Below are 18,416 nucleotides of genomic sequence, written 5' to 3' on the forward strand. Positions count from 1 at the left end.
TGTCAACCAAGAACCTTATATTCAGCAAAATTAAGCTTTAGATTTGATCATCAATGAAAACCTTCCATAATAAACAAAAGTTAAAAGAATCCACAACTAGAAAGACTGCACTGCAGAACATTCTTGGCAAAGTATTCTATAAGGAGAAAATGAAAACAACAATGAAAATCTGAAAAGAGAAGAACTGCACTAAAGGAAAGGCCAATCAAAGGAGAAAACAAGTCAAGTTAAAGACCAAAAATAAACCAAAATGACTGGGAATAGAAAACATATCTCAATAAAAACCCTGAATGGCCTAAACATCAATTAGAAGACATAGACTGGCAGATTGCTTTAAAAACAAAACAAAACAACAACAACAACAAAAATATGCTGCTTTCAAGAGATTCATCTCACAGGAAAGATATCCATAGACTGAAGGTGAAAGAATGAGAAAAAAAGTATCATGAACAGCATAAATAAGCATTTTAATTTATCTTATCAGCTAAAGTGGACTTCAAACCAAAGTTAGTAAAAAATGGATAAAGAAGGACATCTCAAACTACTTAAGGGAAATATACATCAACAAGATATAACAATCATAAATATCTATGCCCTAAAAAATGGGGTATATATGTATATCAAACAAACCCTTCTCAACTTCAAGAATCAAAATAGACTACAACACAATAATATAGAGTGACTTAATACACCTCTCTTATCACTGGATAGATCTTCCAAACAAAGCTAAACAAAGAAACTATAGAATTCAATAAGATATCAATAGTTTAGACTTAGCAAACATATATAGAATATTTCATCAACAAGAGAATACACATTTTTCTTAGCAGTACACAGATCCTTCTCCAAAATAGACTTCATGTCATGCCACAAAGCAAATCTTAGCAAATACAAAAATATATATATGTATATTATCCTGCATTCTATCTGACAATAATGAAATAAAATTAGAAATGAATGTTAAAATAAAAAAAGAGAAGCTACTCCAACACCTGGAGACTATTAAATAATACACTACTGAATGACACATAAATAACAGAAGACATCAAGGAGGAGAAAAATTTCTGAGAGGTAAATGAGAACTCTCATACAAGATATCAAAATCTCTGGGACACTAAGGAGACAATGTTAAGAGGAAAATTAATTTCATTAAGCTCATTGATTTAAAGAAGAAAAAGTCACAAATAAACAATTCCATATTATATCTCAAACTCTGAGGGAAAAAAAAAAGAACAAACCAACACTAAAAGTAGTAGAAGACAGGAAATAATTAAAATAAGGGCTGAAATCAACAAAATTGAAATAAAAGAAACAATTCAAAAATTTGACTAAACACAAAGCTGGTTCTTTGAAAAAATAAATAAAATTGACAAACCCTTAGGCACCCTAATGAAAAGAAGTAAAAAGAAAACTCAAATTACTAAACTTCTTGATGAAAAAAGAAATATCATGACAGACACTATAGAAATACAGAAAACAATTAGAAACAGTTTTGATAATTTATACTCTAGTAAAATAAAAAACCTCAAAGACAACGACAAATTTCAAGATGCATAGGATCTACCCAAACTGAAGCAAGACAATTTAAACAGATAGATTTCAAGAAAGGAATTAGAAGATGCCATCAAAAGCCTCCCAACCAAGCAAACTCGGGACCAGACAGATTTTCAGCTGCAAATTACAAGGCCTTTAGAATAGAATTAATACCAATACTCCTCAAATAATTCCATAAAACAGAAAGAAGGAAACACTTCCAAACTCATTTTATGAAGCTAATATCATCTTGATACCAAAACCAGGCAGAGACACATCAAGGAAAGAAAATTCTAGACCATTATCCCTAATGAACATAGATGGAAAATTTCTCAATAAAATTCTGGCACATTGCATACAAAAACATATTTTAAAAAATAGTGCACCATGATCAAGTGAAGTTTCATTCTGCGGATGCAAGTTTGGTTCAACATATGGAAATCAGTAAATGTAATTCATCACATCGTTAGACTTAAATATAAGAATCAAAATGATTATAACAATTGATGCAGAGAAAGCACCCTTACATATTCTAACCTCTAGAAAAAATAGGGATAGAAGGAGCATACCTCAAGATTGGAAAAGCTATCTATGCTAAAACAAAGGCCAGCATCATTCTAAAAGGCAAAAAAATAAAAAATAAAAAATAATGGAAGCATTCCCTCTAAAAATCGGAACAAGACAGGGATGCCCTGTTTCACCACTTCTATTCAATATAGTCCTTGAAACTCTAGCCAGAGCAATTAGACAGACAAAGGAAATTAAAGGGATAGGAATAAGAGAAAGAGAACTCAATATTAAAAACTATCATTATTTGCTGAGGCTATGATTCTATACTTAGAAGATCCAAAAAATTCAACCAAAAAACTTCTAGAATTAATAAATGAATTTAGTAAAGTAGCAGGATACAAAATCAATATCCATAAATCAAATGCATTTCTCTAAATCAGTGATGAATTCTCTGAAAGAGAAATTAGGAAAATCACACCATTTACAATAGCCTCAAAAATAAAATAAAATACTTGGGAATCAATTTATCCAAATAGGTGAAAGACCTTTATAATGAAAACAACAGAACATTAAAAGAAAAAAAATTGAAGAAGACCTTAGAAGTTGAAAGGATCTCCCATACTCTTGGATAGGCCAAATTAATAGTCAAAATGGCCATATCCAAAGTGCTATACAGATTCAATGTGATTCTAATTAAAATCCCAAAGTCATTTCTTATAAAAATAGAAAGAGCAATCATAAAATTTATTTGGAAAAATAAGAGACCCATAAGAGCCAAAGAAATTCTTAGCAAGAAGAGTGAAGCAAGAGGCATCACAATACTAGAACTTAAACTGTACTACAAAGCTATAGTAACAAAACAGCATGGAATTGGCACCAAAATAGACAGGTGGATCAATGGTACAGAATAGAAGGCACAGAGACAAATCCATGTAAATACTGTTATCTCATACTAGACAAAGTTGCCAAAAACATATATTGGAGAAAAGATAACCTCTTTAAGAAATCATGCTGAGAAAACCGAAAATCCATATGCAGCAAAATAAAACTAAACCCCTATCTCTCACTCTTCATGAAACTCAACTCAATGTGGATCAAGAACTGAAGAATTAGACCAGAGGCCCTAAGCCTAAAAGAAGAAAACGTAGGCCTACATCTTCATCGTGTTGTGTTAGGCCTGGACTTCCTTAACAAGACAATAAAAAAAATCAAGAGTCAACAAATGGGATGGATGTAAACTGAAAAGCTTCTTCTCAAAAAAACAAATAATCAATGAGGTGAAGAGAGAGACTACATTTTGAGAGCAAATTTTTGCCCACACATGTCAGTTGGAGCACTAATCTCCAGGACATATAAAGAACCCAAAAAACTTAATACCAAGAAAAAAAACCAATCAATAAATGGGCTAAGGATCTGAACAGACACTTCTCAGAAGAAGATATACAATCGATCAATAAATATATGAAAAATGTTCAACATCTCTAGCAATTAGAGAAATGCAAATCAAAACTACTCTAAGATTCCATCTCATGCCAGTCAGAATGGCAATTATCAAAAATACAAGCAATAATAAGTGTCTACAGGGATGTGGGGGAAAAGGTACACTCACACATTGCTGGTGGGAATGCAAAATGGTGCAACCCTACGGAAAGCAGTATGGAGGTTACTCAGAAAACTTGGAATTGGAACGACCATTTGACCCAATTATCCCACTTCTGGGTTTATACACAAAGGACTTAAAATCAGCATACTACAATCAATGACACAGTCACATCAATGTTTATAGCAGCTCAATTTACAATAGCTAAACTGTGGAACCAATGTAGATGCGCTTCAACAGATGAATGCATAAAGAAAATGTATTCTATATTCACAATGGAACATTACTCAGCCTTAAAGAAGAATGAACTTATGGCAATTGCAGGTAAATGGATGGAACTAGAGAATATCATGCAATGTGGTGGGATGTTTTCTCTGAATATTGGTGCTAACCCATAATGCATGGGGTGCATGGGATGAGTGGAAGAAGTTTGAATGGGGCAAAGGGGGAGGTGGAGAGCACAAAAGGGTAGAAAAGATGGTGGAATGAGAAGGTCATCATTACCTTAGGTACATGTATGATTGCATGAATGGTGTGACTACTTCATGTACAACCAGAGAAGCAAAAATTCTGCTCTATTTGCATACAACGAATTGAAGAGCTTTCTACTGTCATGTGTAACTGATTAGAAATAACAAAAAATAAATAAAAAATTTAAAACTGACCAAAAAAGTCATAAGATATGAAGTGCTGGTGAGAAAGTGGAAAATAAAAGGGTAAGCTTTACACACTGGGGGAATATAAATTAATACAGTCATTATGGAAAACAGTATTAAAGTTCCTCAAAAAATTAAAAAAAAAAGAAATAAAATCATTATGCTGAAAACACATCTGCACTCTCATGTTCATTGCAGCACTATTTATAATAACAAAACAACCTATGTGTCCATCATCATATGTATGGTTAACCAAAATTATCCACTCAACTGATGAGTGGATAAGATAATATGTTACATATGAATAGTAGAATACTATTCAATAATTAAATTTGAAATTTTGTTATTTTCTATAACATATGGAAATGGAGATGATTATGTTAAATGAAATAGGCCAGTCATAGACAGATAACTACTGTATACTCTGACTCATATATGGAATCTGAAAATATTTATTTCATAGAAATTGAGTATAGAATGGTAGTTACCAGGAAGCAAGGAGAATAGAGACATGGGAAGGATATGGAAAGCTTGATCAATGGATAATAAATTACAGTTAGATAGAATAAAGAATTCTATTGTGCCATTGGACTGTTAGAGTGACTATAGATAAGAATACTTACATTTTCAATAGTTGGAAGAATGGATTTTGAAAGTTTTCACCAAATAAAAATGAGTGAAGCATAAATGCATATTTAACCTGATTTTAGCCCTACCAAACACATGTATGCATTAAGACATTCCATGTTACTGTATCAACTTGAACAATTAGTGTGTTCATCAATGCATTTAAAAATAAATTTAATTTATATTAAAAAACACAAAATATTTGCTTTAGACATTACTCAATAACCTCTTCTCATTCTTAATATCTCTCTCTCTCTCTCTCTCTCTCTCTCTCTCTCTCTCTCTCAGTTTTAACTTCTAAAGTAGTGGAAAATGATTACCATATTATCAAACCATCATTTTATTCTAGATAAAGAAAAAAAAAAAACAAGTGTTGGGCTCTTTGGACCAGATTTTCTACGAATGCAGAACACTATATGTTGGTATGAGCTGGCCACATACAATCTTAATTTCAGTGGAATGTGCCCAAGAAGAAGATATAGCCATTGACTGATGCAAGAATAAAACAGGGTTAAAGGAAGATTTGAACTGAAGAAATGTTAAGAGTAATGGTACTAGTATGTGTGAAGGAATTTCACACAATTTCCAGTTGTACAGAAGTTGGAACGGAAAATGAAAAAGAAAGGGAGGCCCCAGGATGTGTTGGATGGTTTTCAAACAGACATGTATGAAAATCATGCTAAGTCAAATCAACTAGACTCAGAAAGTCAAGGCTTAAATATTTTCTCTCATATGTGGAAGCTAGAGAGAGAAGAGAGTAGAAGAGAGAAAGGAATAAAAAATGGGGATCTCATGAAAGTAGAGTAGGGGAAGGGAATTCAGAAGGAAGGAGGATAGTAGGGTGTGGTTAATTACTGGGGAGCTAAATCTTCTAAATAATATTATTTCCCTGAGTGAACATATCACATATGCTTCCTACTTACATATGTAAGGCACTAATTACAATAATAATGTAAGTAATAGAAGGGAGATTGGTAGAGTAGAGCAAGCAGATGAGGAGGGAGGAGGGGAGAGAAAAGGAAGGTACTGGGGAATGAGATTGATCAAATTATGTATATGTACAAGTGCAACATATTTAATTGCATTGTTATGTATAACTATATTGCACCAATACTAAATGAATAAATAAATAAACAAACAATTGTGTGAGGAGGACCAAGATTTTGAAAAGAAGTTTGAAAGAAGGTAAAATCAAAGAGTTATTATATACATTGGTTATTAAAAAAAAATAGAGTTGGCTCTCCTAATAAAAATGAAGGTTTAAAATAGTGGAATTGACAAAAAAAAGAACCAGAAGAGATGGTCAACCTATAGGCAAACTTTTAAATTTCCATAGATGGAAAGATTTAAGTTTAAAGAAGGGAATGTTGTGTGGAAATGGAATTGAAATGAAGTCCTTCAAGTTCTAAGACATGTTTTAATGTTAAAAGTGTTACCCACTTTTTTTTAGAAATAGACATAAGAGATCATTGTCCAGTTGTCCAGTTTACTTCTGAGTATGGCATTTTATTTACAAGACAATTTCAAATTGTTGAAATATATGGTCTCACCTTGTAGGGGAGAAGGTGCTTGTTGACTTTATTCTGGTGGAGAGTTTAAAAACACTAGAAGCCAGATATTGAGGCTTACTTCCTTTTTTTGGTGTTAACCAGTTTTTATATATAACCTAGTAGTCTTTTACTAAAATGGATTTTTAAACAGTCTATACGTATTACATTTATCAAATGCTTTTTGAATTCTAAAACCCAGTTTTTTTCTTTTCTTATTAATGAATTAAATAATATCTTTTACATGTTCTTTTTATATTTGCTTGCAACACATTAATTAAAGTCATTCAGTCTCATCAAACTCCATGCTAGAAACCATAAAAATCAGATGAAAATATGATTCTTGCTCTCTTGTAGAAGAGAAATTAAATCTGATTTGAAAGTTTTTATGTGATTGATATATGTGATATGCAAATTCTAATATCTGAAATACATGGAAACACATAATCTGAAATCAAGAACACATTTTCCATCTAGTCAGCAAAATATAAATGCCATTTTAAAGTTGTCTCAAGTGTATTGAATCACACCACATTTAAAGTCTGCTTAATGGTGATATATTAAAGACTTAAAAGTGACATGGTGATATATTAGACAAAGATAATGACATTTTATCATTTAAAGAATAATTTTTCTGTGTAACCAATATTCTTTATCACTGACATTCTATGTTATTTGCATATGTCAGTTAATTTTCTCTTAAAGCATATCTATTAATAAATAGTAAAAATAATATATCATTCCTTGGCAATAGTGGTGAAATATTGTAAAATAACATACTAAGGTTTATTTCTCAACTTAACACATATTTGGTTTCAGCTTGATCAGTCATTTAATATGTCTTTGGATTTTGTATTTGGATTATTAATGATTATTCTTAATTAGATTATTATGAAAATAAATTTGGCTAATAGATATAAAGAAGATTTGAGGATGATGCCTACACAAAATAAAACTTCAAAAATTGATACCATGTACTACCACTTTGTTTACCACATATTAAAAATAATAAAACATGCTCCGAGATGACATAATTCTACTATCCAAATTTAGTGTACATTAGATATTTACATGAAATATTGGAAAGTTTAAACATAAAATTTGAGATGCATGCAGATGGCTAACCAGCAAGATAGAAAAAGATTTTTTAACAGCTTTTCTTCAGGATGAAACATTTTTCTATAAAATTTTTCTGGAAAATACACTTTTCAATTTGAAAAAAAAGCATAGATTTTATGAAAATATAATATTATTTATAAATATTGCCTTAGTTCATTCTTATTGCTATAACAAAATACTGGAGAATGGGTAGTTTATAAAATACAGAAGTTTATTTTAATAGTTTTGGAGATGGGGGGGTCCAGGATCAAGGTTTTGATATTCACTCTTTGGTGACAGACTTCTTGCTATGTCCTCAAGAAGTGGGGAGCACTCTGTCCTCACATGGTGAAAAGTGAAAGGCTATACGATTTCACTACTTCCACCCAACCCTCTCTCAAGGTCACTAATGACATTAGTAAGGCCTCTTCCCTCATGGCTTCGTCACCTCCTAGAAGTTTCACATCTCAATGGTACTATACTGGGATTTACCTTCCAACACGAACTTTGGAGAGAGCATTAGGCATGGACACTCCAGAAAAGGTTTTTTAAAATTACTTAATAGCATTTAAGATTTTATTGTCTGTCAGTCCAGATGAAATAAAAACTACTAAACACTTAAAACACAAAATACATTTTTTTTCTTTTTCCATATTTTAATTGTCACATTATAGTCATGTATAAGGGTGTTATTTGTTTTTACATATTTGAATGTAATTTGGCCAATATTTTTCCCTAGTATTTACACATTCCCTCTCCTCCATTTTATTGATCTCCCTTTAATTTTCATGAGATACATAACCTTTCTTTTCATTTTTCCTCTCTAGCTTCCACACATGAGAGAAAATATATGACCATTGATTTTCTGAATTTGGCTTATTTCACTTAATATAATGTTTGCAATTTCCACCAATTTTGCTGAAAATGACATAATTTTATTATTCTTTCATATTAATTTCAAAAGTGATTGTGGTAACTTACAAAAAGTGTGACTATTTTCTCTATATCCTCTTCAGCATTCATTATTGTTTGTATTCTTGATAATGGTCATTCTGACTGAAATTAGTTAAAATCTCAATGTAGTTTGATTGCATTTCCCTGATTGCTTGAGATATTTAACATTTTTATTCTATAAATGCAAATAGAGTTATAATATAAGACACTGTACTCTGAGCCATATTCTTTTTCTTAATGATAAGCAATGATTTGCCTTAAGCATAAAATAAGATTTTTAGATGCAATGTAAGTTTTTAAAAAAATGTAAATTTGTTTTCTTCACCTTCATAGAACTATAATATAAAAGTCATCTTTTTATACCTTAAGGCGTGTGTAACAATACACATTTTAAAACAGATTACTTCAGAAACTTTGTCAGGGGACCCAATTTTTGATTCCGTACAAATTATTAGTCATTTAAACTTGGAAAATTTTACAAAGGCTGTTCACATCATTGATCGTATCTCAATGAAGTTATCTCAAATGTACCTTTGAGAGTGCAACAGACAATGACTCAACTTTCCTCTTGATTTAGTAGAGTGTCTTTTCCCCTCACTATTTCTACTAAAAATATATGAGGTCTTTGTTAGATTAACATGAAAATTAAAAATAAAAAATAATCAGTGGCATGTAAATACTTTAATTTGGTAAATTGATATTGATACTTTATCATAGAAAATATCTCTGATTTGTACGGTGTGTGAGATTTTTTTGGGTGTCATATTTCTTGGTACAATTTTTTAAAAATAGGAATATGTAGACCATTGGAGAAACAAGATGAACCAATAAAGATATGGATAAAACAGGAGAACAGGTTAATGTGCTTGGCTGAAAAGGACAGTAGAAAGGAATAGCTTATTGAGACTTTTAAAATAAACATAAAAGAATAAATTTTATGCACTGAGTTTATGCATAATGCTAGGGCAGAATAGTAATGTAATGAGAATGGTGTTTTAAGGAAAAAATGTTTTCAGTGACTTAAGAGGAAAGGAAGAAAATTCTAGAATATGCAATATATCAACTGAAATGCATTTGAATGTATTTAAAAAACAAACTCAAACAGCTTAAAATAATATCATAACATCTCACATAATACAAGTCCTGAGTTGATTCAGTTCCCAGTTGGATCATATCAGTAGATCACCAATATTCCCTAAAGTTCAGATTTCTTATATTTATATGCTGTACCATCCTAAGAATCTACTTATAATGTGTTCCCTCATGATTCCAAAATGGTTGCCAAGGTACCAGGCATCATGTAGAGGTGGTAACACTGTTGACAGTAAGTGTACTAGGACAATTAAGAATGATTCAGAATCACCATATTTCATTCTATTAGGCTTTGAAAAGTTCTAGCTTCTCTTGACTATTCATGAAGACAGAATAAAATTAGGGTTCTGTTGACAAGGAAGACAAAAGGGAATGAGTCTTGTAAAAGCAAAACAATTTGTAATGGTTTTAATAAATCAAAGGAGTTTTAGGGCTATTGATTTAATCAGATTTTGATGTCCATTTTTTTCTCATTTGCCTTCACAATTGGCAAATAATATAAACACAATTGAAAAAATAGCTAAGTACAGCATCATGAAAATATTTGCTAACATCTTTAGTGTACAAATTGGATCACTGATAAAGAAATTATGTGAAATACATTGTACAGTATGTGAAAGCATATTGTGATATGCATTTGTGCTAATTAACCTTTTTATTCCAGAACAAATACTAGCATATGTAGTGGAAAAGTGAAACAACCATGATTTGAATTTACAGAATTCGTTTGATTTTTTATTTTTCTTAGCATCATAAAAACCTTTGGAAATCATTGTTTTTGGATCACATGTATAGAAACTTTTATCAAATTCTAAAATTTCTGAGATAAGCTCAGTCATATACAAACCACTTCAGCAGAACAAGAAATATTGCATGAAAATATTCTTTAACTGAATTTTGGTTTATGTGTTTTTCTATACATTTGTCTGTAAAGCCTTTCAAAGGTCCCATTAGTGAAGTACAGTAATTATTGCATCTATAAAAACTTTTGTGAATGTGAAGAATATTTGCTACATTTATAAAGTAAAAGAAAATTAAAATTTGTTTAAGTTCAATAATTCAAGGAAGGATTTCTTCTCTACACTCTGAAAGCTATTTTTTAATTTTTTTGATGAATTTTGTTCTAAGTTATGGTATTTTATTACATTTTAAAAGAGAAATCAAACTGTATCATATATAATATGCATACATACATATAAATATGAAATATTATATATAGTATATATAAATAATATATATATAAATATATATATGAAACACATACATACATATTTGTATTAGAAATTTTTTTGATTGCATTGAGTTTATAAACTCCTTTATATACTTTGGTGTTTTGAATTAATAATACAGTCTGGAGATTGTTCTGTAATGGTACATAGCAATATCCCTAGAGTTTTTATTTTTGTTTACTAAAGCTTGGTATATTACATTTCCATGATACATCATAATTTATTTAGCCAGTCCCCAATTAACAGTCACTAGATTTGCTTTCAATCCATTGTTATTAATCAAGTATCTTACTTAATGTGTTTTCATATTCTAGCCTGAGGAATTTTAAGACAAATTTCTGGAGTAAAATTGTTTTGGATTAAAAAATATGCAAATTTATAGTTATTTTCAAATTCCATTTTATAGAGATTGCACTATTTTTTTTACCATCACATGAGAACTCCCCCTTACCTTTGACAAAAGAGAATTTTAATATATTTAGAGTTTTACCAATGTAATGAGAAATATTAATTTTTTATGTAATTCTCTTACTATAAGAGAGGTTTAATATCTTTTCATATAGGTATAAATACATTTATTTGGTTATATTTTTGATCATTTCTTTTTAGGGTTAGCACTACACTACTCTTCTCTCTTTAGAGTATTGTTTTTAATATATTAGAATTGCATGGCTTGCATAGCTTCCGTATTGTTAAAGACTATTTCACATGTTAGTTCTCAAATTTCATCTTTTAAAGTATAATATGTAAAATTTTCTCATTTAACTTTATTTTTCTTTAATAGATTTGCAGAAAATGTATACTTTTTTTGAGAAACAAATTATCAATTTCAATTATAGTCCAAAAATGTTATTTCACATGAAAAATGCAATTCTATTCTTTTCTTGTTGGTTTGATTAATAAAAATAAAGCCTAAAAAAGTCCTAGAGTATACTTCAAAAGTCTAAGCACGAACTAATCATTTTCCTTATTAAAAGACATTGTTACATGAGTTACTTAATTTCCAAAATAGGGACATTTGATTTCATTTATTTCTAGAAAATGAAGATTTTTTCCAATTTAGAAAAGTAATTTTTAACTTGATTGATAGCATAAAACACATCCTTGTGCTTCTTAAGCATCAGTGATAAATGGAACTCTGATAGATACTGTGTGAACTTGAAGGAGTCTTTTCATTTTCTCCAGGATTGTAAATAAATAATCGATTAGTGGCTCATGAATATATTCCTAAAAGCTAAGACTGCCTTACTTAACACTGCCTGTTACTGATAATGATGCTGAAATAGGACACAAGATGAAAAGAGTAGGGATTTTCTGCTATGTGATATGCATGCAAATACACTCGTAAAATTTGCATATTTGCTTTACTTTTTATTCTCTTGGGAGCCACTTGTATCTAAAAATGACAGCCAAAAATATGAATTCATGGTTTGCTACGTTTTTGTCCAACCATATGTGAAATGAGTTTTATAAGTTTAGAAATAACTGTGATAATCTATTCTTATTAAAAGAGTATCAGAGGTAATGATTAGATAATTTAGGCCACCATACTGTTAGAATATTTGTCAATAATGACATGTCCTCTTAGATTTCATAAATAAAACATTCAAGTTGTCTGATTTTTGATCAATTTTAGAATCTAATGGGATCCTGAAAGCAAAAAATAATCAACAACAGTCTAATGAGAGAGAACTTTTACTTCCTTGAAAATAGAACTACACATATTTTAAATATTGATATTCCCTTAACAACTCTGGCTAAAGTAGATCAAAACTGGAAGATTGGTAGATTGCTCAAGGTAGAAGAGGGAATATATGATAAAGCTACTTAATGATTGTTTTGTAGATTTTTAAAAGGTATATGGAGTCATAAAATATAAAATTTCATATTTATAAAAGAAAGTGACTACGTAGTATTTTTCAATTCTAAATGAACATATTTGAGAAAAATTTCCTTTCTTAACTTAGAACATGAAAAACTGATATGATTATTAGCAATTATGTTCTTCTGACCTTTCTCTCTTATTTGCTTATTTATGTTTTTTAATGCTGAGTATCAAATCCAGGTTTTTAGATATTCTTATTTTTTCTCTCCAATTGATTATTTAAGCTATTAAGTTTGAATTCTGCTTCTCAGACCAAGTTACTTCCTATAAATTAAAAGGTCCTGTTCAACCGAGGTAAATTTTTGTAGTTTTTCATCATCTTTCTCCTCTGTCTCCTTCATCATCAACTTTTAGAAAAATGTTTATACGTTTCTTACAGGTTTTAATTTGATAATATGAATGCTATTTTTGGCTTAAGTCATAAGCAAATAAATTATAAGCTTAACTATTTTAGATTCAAATAATCACAAGATAGACAACAGAATTATAACAAAAGAATCAATCAAATTTGAGAATATACTCAGAACTATTGAAATGTTCTATATAACAGGCCTATAAATTATGCTTTATCAATGGAAAGGCACCACTGAGCAAATATTTGCAATTTTTAATCAGTTATTTCTTCTATAACTTCAAACTGATTCTGTTGATTCATCCCTAGATAACTGTATCTCTTTTGGCCATTACTCTTATCTTTTAACATTATTTTGAAGGAAAAACACAGAATGTCATATGTCACTCTGCAAAAGTTAACACAAAGACTTTCATATTGTTAATATTTAGCTGTTGGTGTTATTTTATCTTTTCTCCTCATATGTGTGTCCTATCTAGAGTATGAGGGAAGCAAACTTATTATATTCTCAGTCCTAACATAAACAGGACAGTGAATGTCAAATTAATATAAAGTGAATAAATTCTGCAACATTAAGCTTGGTAAAAATTTATGTTCTGTTAATTCTCATTTCCTCTAATCTGATAGAAATCAAGTAGATTTGTTTAAAATTTAATACTTTCTATACACTATAAAGCACAACATATATAACAGAATTTACTTACAAATTTTATAACACATAAATATCTGTTCTACTATCCTTAAAGATTTTACTCTTTTCCACAAATATGGAGGCTGAAGTATATGTTTTATGAAGTCTAAAATTTAACACTGAAAATGAATTTCTTAATAAATTAGAACACACATAAACTCCAATCCCTTTCTTGAAAAGACTCTTATTCTTTCATACCAAGCCATTTCTTATTTTTAGAATATTCTAATGCAATTTCAACCAAATTGTTAGAAATCCATACAAGAAGCATTTCCTTAATATGAATATTCTGAGGAGTTTAGATATGTGAATTTTATTTTTTGGATGTGAAACTAATAGAGTATAGGAAATAAATATTCATTTTTATTTGTATTTATTATAAAATTCATAATTGTTCTTTGCATTTTTATGTGATTTATAAAGGGTAATCTAAAAGCAGTATTACTAAATATTAGGTCTTTGTGTTGTTAAACAGAAGCTGTAAATCTAAGCAATATGAAAATCATATGTTGAAAATAATAATTTCAACATATATATAAGAAACAATTTCAAATTAATAAATTGCAGTAAAGTGCTTATATTTTAGGGTTTTATCTTTTAACTTGTTTTTTGATATCAAACTATATTGAAGCATTTATTAACCACTTCATGCAAGGGAAAATTCAGCCAATTTGTTATAATCCTGCTTTAGTTATATCTGAAAAAAAATACATATACATTTATATTTATTTATTTATATATATATATATATATATATATATATATATATATATATATATATATATGATTTATCTTTTAGCAGTCAAGTCTATTTGTCATCTATTGGGCAAGCAAGAGAATAAAAACAGGGTGAAGCACAAATATTTTGTTCTGAATTAGGGAAGCCACAGTATATCCCCCAGATTATTCCAATTTGTTTTCATAGTTCACTTTCATTTTTAACCAATTCTCACACTTTATTTTCTTCCTTTTGCCAGAATGATCTATTTAAAAGATGAACCCAGTTACATTACACCCATTTTCAAAATTGACTGCTCCAAGATTTCTAGGTTCTAAGGCAATTTGTAGGAAACACAATATGTTAGCAATCATAAGTGAAGTACTTGAGTTTCCATATTTAGATTTCACAAAAATGTTTGTTAAAACACATGGATGTTGATATATGACATCATTTCTAGAAGAAATGATGATGCCAATTGACAATAGAAAATTTCTGTATCACTTTGTAATTTGTTTTCTGCATTGAGATTCAGGATAAAACAATGGTAGCCAGTACAGAAAAATAATTCAAGCATGTCAATACAATTTAAATGCAGTAACTAGTTAAAAATCATCTGGATACAGAGGTGTAAATATTGTAGTCAAGCTTCATAATGGTTATGTGGTACGCACATTCTCATTAGCATAGTGGGAATTCATTGCTATTAATAACTAGTTCCTATGAAATGGGACACTTTGGTTGTCATTTAAATGTTGTTTAAATGTTCCCTTCAAGATATCAAATTTTTGAGAAAATCCTTGTACTTAATATATCTCATTACACTACAATAAATTAAGAATAGTAGGAAAATATGAAATCTGCTATTATTCCTCATTGGTTCATTGTTTCAATACTGTAGAGAAACCTTAAACTAATCACACCTTATCCAGATTTCAGTGTTTCCTTATTTTTCTTCTTAATGAGGCCCATGCTGATACTTTCAGTGTCACTGTGATTTGTGAGAACTTGGGAAAACCCACTTAGCAAGCAGCCTTTGTTTTTGAAACTGTGCCAAGATTTCTAGGCTTCTAAGCATAATTAAAGTTAATGAAGAAAAAAATTAATTGCTCTACTTAAAGGTGCTATTTAGGGGCTTGCAAAACTTGAACAAGTCGATATATGAGATACTCAATCTCTTAACAAACTGGAATAACTAATTTGACATGCAATTGCTCTGTATCTACACTTCCTCTGCCTCAGAATATCACAGGCATTCTGGAAACTGCACAATGTTGGTAGTTCACCTATGCTTTCCGCTGTTTTCATCCCTCTAATTTTCCGGGATGCTTTTTCTGGCATGCGTGACTATTCTGTCCACTGTGGAGTATGTGTCTGACCTCAGAACCAGGCATATATGAAGGAATTCACTAAGTAAATAAATGTTTAAAAGATCTGCAAGATGAATGGAGTTCAGTATTCCAAGTAATTATAGAACAACAGGAATTCCTTTTTCTCAAAAAAGAAACATAAATGAAAATGATGTCTGTGAATACCTTTATTTTTAATGCAAAAAACTGTGTAGACATGATGATTGATAACTGTTACATGTGGTTTAAGAAAAGATAATGGTGTTGTTTGTATAAAAAGAGTGCGTTAAAAATAGCTAAAAGGACATCTTTATGCTCTTGATTTATTTCATATATTTGAGTAAATATTGTACATATAAAAACAATAATATATTTGAGTTTACATTGATTTATGCATATGTATATTACAAGAATATCACAGCCAATTAAAATGAGATGGTATTAATATCGGAAGAAAACATAAATAGCAAAAGTTCTTCTTCCACCTACATTCATTTGTTCAATATGAAAATTTCCTTTTAGTTATTCTAGTCTTTACTTCCTTTTGTCCTGAAAGTTATAAAACTTGTTCCATTTTTAAACTTTTTGAAATGAAATACTGTACAATGACATCTTTACTCAGTACTACATAGTTTTTGAAAACTGTGATTAGACTGACACAGAGACCTTAGAATATTTATTTCTGTTCTTTCCAGAAGGGATGATTGACTTTTTTCTAGTGGATTTCTTACTGAAGAATTTCAATTTTTTTTTAATATTTCTCAAGCTCAGTTGTCTTAGAAATTGTACAAAAATCAGAAAACTTAGGAGATTCTCAATGACCCTGAGAGTCACTTTTATACTGTTGAGGTCATTTTTATTTCTTGACAATGAATACAGATTGTGCCTGAATTTTGTGAAAACAGATATATATTATGGAAAACAATATTAATATAACCCACCTAATGTTTCTGTCAAATGTAATGTACTATTACTAAAAGTATCATTGATGAAAACATTATAATGCTTAAAGAAATAAAAATATACATAAGTTTTACATTAGAAAACATGTAGCTAGACCTTTTCATTGCCATAGTGAGAACAAACTTGGATTTTCTCTGCTATAGTTATATAGTAATACATTTGTCTAGGCTTCGTTTTTGTTCCTGGTGGGGCACCTCTAAACTCCTGTAATTTCTACAGAGATGTGTTTCTGTTACTCAAGGTGTGATCCACTGACCAACTATGGCTAACAAAGTGACTAATCTTGCTCTTGTTCTTGGGATAGTGTATCCAAAAAAGATGACTAAGGGTGGGGAAAAGATAAACATGCCCAAAAGACCAACCATATAATTAGAAGTTTTGAATAAATTTCATTCATATATATAACATATATATATATATATTATTATTATTATTATTATGTATTATTCATATATATATTATATATAATTTCATTCATATATATTATATATATATTATTTATATATATAAATATATATAAATAAATAATGGGGTGGTCACTTAGGATTGATTTTAATCAATTTGGCTAAGATTCAATCAATCACATTTATGGAATTGAACTGAAGCTTGGCTGAATTTCTATGATTAACAATACACTGTGTATATTACAGATCAATGCACTGAGACTGTAATGGATCCTTTCTCCAAAGGGAGAAGATGCAGAAGTCTGGGAAGTCTGGAGCAGTCCCACACCTCGCTGTCTGTGTCTCTTCACGGCCTGGATTCGTATCCTTTTTGCTGCAGTCGAACTATAATCAACAGTATAGCACTTTTCAGAGTTATATGAGTCCTTCCAGTGGATTATCATACCTGAGTGGTGAATGGGAAGCCCCCCATTCCTAACACATTGACCAGAAGGGTAGGTAGTCTGAGAACACTTGAACTTACAGCTGGAATCTGAAGTGAGGGTTGTCATGTTGGGGGATTGTGCCCACTACCTGCGGAGTTCCCTAGTAGTTGTCAGAAGTCATTGCAGCTATCATGACAGTATTTATTTCCTGATTTATGTATTTTAAATCTGCAATTGGGCACAAGGTTTAGGACATACATATTATTATTCCCATTGTCAATTCAGAGGAATTTACTTCAACAGTGTATACCTTGTATTTGATTACTGTAAATGCTACTTTGGATAACATGTTCTTCATAGGTAATAGAATCAGTCAAGATAAGCTTGATTTCCACACAACACTAAGTACTCTTGTCTTTTCCAGTTTAGTAGACTGCCCAACAGTTAGCAATTACTAAACACAATCTAATTGACTAAATGTTTGAGTCAGAATGAGTTAGATGTTTTTAAAGCTGAATTTACTTCACAACTTGAAGGCATAATTTAATTCACTTGGTCAGGCTCTGTTAAAGATCTGAAAGACTTGGTGAAAATAAGCTGTGTACAGTATTATTTTTAATTGAAATTTCTCAGTAAAATAGAAAAATAATTAAAAACTGGGTAAAGGCAATTAGAAAATAGAATTAAGTTTATTTTGTCAACAAAATATTTACAAATGAATTATATCATCCCCTTAGTTTAGGCCAAGTATATTTCATATAGTTCAAAATTCAGTTAATAATC

Source organism: Callospermophilus lateralis, chromosome 8, assembly GCF_048772815.1.
Source record: "Callospermophilus lateralis isolate mCalLat2 chromosome 8, mCalLat2.hap1, whole genome shotgun sequence".
Taxonomy (NCBI): Eukaryota; Metazoa; Chordata; class Mammalia; order Rodentia; family Sciuridae; genus Callospermophilus; species Callospermophilus lateralis.